The sequence below is a fragment of the Callionymus lyra genome, unplaced genomic scaffold (genome assembly GCF_982586985.1).
Source record: "Callionymus lyra unplaced genomic scaffold, fCalLyr1.hap1.1 HAP1_SCAFFOLD_365, whole genome shotgun sequence".
In the NCBI taxonomy this organism is placed as follows: domain Eukaryota; kingdom Metazoa; phylum Chordata; class Actinopteri; order Syngnathiformes; family Callionymidae; genus Callionymus; species Callionymus lyra.
The window spans coordinates 1-2,500 of NW_028258735.1; positions in this window are offsets into that span (position 1 = coordinate 1).

Sequence of the window (2,500 nt, forward strand, 5' to 3'; positions counted from 1 at the left end):
ATGGCGGGCGACTCGAGCGGTCATGCCCGACTTTGAGACACTTTGTCGCGGTCATGCGAGCGACCTCCACTGCTCCCCGGAGGTGCCCCGGACCGGGTTGGCGGGTGACTCGAGCGGTCGTGCCCGACTTTGAGACACTTTGTCGCGGTCATGCGGGCGTCCTCCGCCGGTCCCCGGAGGTGCCCCGGACCGGGTTGGCGGGTGACTCGAGCGGTCATGCCCGACTTTGAGACACTTTGTCGCGGTCATGCGGGCGTCCTCCGCCGGTCCCCGGAGGTGCCCCGGACCGGGTTGGCGGGTGACTCGAGCGGTCGTGCCCGACTTTGAGACACTTTGTCGCGGTCATGCGGGCGTCCTCCGCCGGTCCCCGGAGGTGCCCCGGACCGGGTTGGCGGGTGACTCGAGCGGTCGTGCCCGACTTTGAGACACTTTGTCGCGGTCATGCGGGCGTCCTCCGCCGGTCCCCGGAGGTGCCCCGGACCGGGTTGGCGGGTGACTCGAGCGGTCATGCCCGACTTTGAGACACTTTGTCGCGGTCATGCGGGCCTCCTCCGCCGGTCCCTGGAGGTGCCCCGGACCGGGTTGGCGGGTGACTCGAACGGTCATGCCCGACTTTGAGACACTTTGTCGCGGTCATGCGGGCGTCCTCCGCCGGTCCCTGGAGGTGCCCCGGACCGGGTTGGCGGGTGACTCGAGCGGTCGTGCCCGACTTTGAGACACTTTGTCGCGGTCATGCGAGCGACCTCCGCCGGTCCCCGGAGGTTCCCCGGACCGGGTTGGCGGGTGACTCGAACGGTCGTGCCCGACTTTGAGACACTTTGTCGCGGTCATGCGGGCGTCCTCCGCCGGTCCCTGGAGGTGCCCCGGACCGGGTTGGCGGGTGACTCGAGCGGTCGTGCCCGACTTTGAGACACTTTGTCGCGGTCATGCGGGCGTCCTCCGCCGGTCCCTGGAGGTGCCCCGGACCGGGTTGGCGGGTGACTCGAGCGGTCATGCCCGACTTTGAGACACTTTGTCGCGGTCATGCGGGCGTCCTCCGCCGGTCCCTGGAGGTGCCCCGGAAAGGGTTGGCGGGTGACTCGAGCGGTCATGCCCGACTTTGAGACACTTTGTCGCGGTCATGCGGGCGTCCTCCGCCGGTCCCTGGAGGTGCCCCGGACCGGGTTGGCGGGTGACTCGAGCGGTCGTGCCCGACTTTGAGACACTTTGTCGCGGTCATGCGGGCGTCCTCCGCCGGTCCCTGGAGGTGCCCCGGACCGGGTTGGCGGGTGACTCGAGCGGTCATGCCCGACTTTGAGACACTTTGCCGCGGTCATGCGGGCGACCTCCGCCGGTCCCTGGAGGTGCCCCGGACCGGGTTGGCGGGTGACTCGAGCGGTCGTGCCCGACTTTGAGACACTTTGCCGCGGTCATGCGGGCGACCTCCGCCGGTCCCTGGATGGCGGGCTCCAGTGAGGTCGGCGGGGGAAGGCTCGGGCTGAGGCCGACTTCGGTGCCTCAAAGTCGGACAAGGTTGGATTGGAAGTCCGCTGTGTTGAGGACCAGTGGCATTCGGCGGTGGAACGCTCAGAACTTGGCCGACATCGGTGCCTCAACGTCGGACAAGGTTGGAGTGGATGACCGCTGATAACTCTGGTTCTTTTGCCAGACGAAAGAAATTTTTCCCGAGTGTGACTGCTCTGAAAAAAGTGGTCTTTTTGATGTCACGAGCGCAACCACCTAGAGGTTAATAGGGAGGCACCATAACAGGAGAGGGAGTGAAAAGGCTCGGAGGGTGGCCGAGCCTGGTGCCTCAAAATCGGACAAGGTTGGAGTGGATGACCGCTGAAAACTCTGGTTCTTTTGCCAGACGAAAGAAATTTTTCCCGAGTGTGACTGCTCTGAAAAAAGTGGTCTTTTTGATGTCACGAGCGCAACCACCTAGAGGTTAATAGGGAGGCACCATAACAGGAGAGGGAGTGAAAAGGCTCGGACGGTGGCCGAGCCTGGTGCCTCAAAATCGGACAAGGTTGGAGTGGATGACCGCTGAAAACTCTGGTTCTTTTGCCAGACGAAAGAAATTTTTCCCGAGTGTGACTGCTCTGAAAAAAGTGGTCTTTTTGATGTCACGAGCGCAACCACCTAGAGGTTAATAGGGAGGCACCATAACAGGAGAGGGAGTGAAAAGGCTCGGAGGGTGGCCGAGCCTGGTGCCTCAAAATCGGACAAGGTTGGAGTGGATGACCGCTGAAAACTCTGGTTCTTTTGCCAGACGAAATAAATTTTTCCCGAGTGTGACTGCTCTGCAAAAAGTGGTCTTTTTGATGTCACGAGCGCAACCACCTAGAGGTTAATAGGGAGGCACCATAACAGGAGAGGGAGTGAAAAGGCTCGGAGGGTGGCCGAGCCTGGTGCCTCAAAATCGGACAAGGTTGGAGTGGATGACCGCTGAGAACTCTGGTTCTTTTGCCTGACGAAAGAAATTTTTTCCGAGTGTGACTGCTCTGCAAAAAGTGGTCTT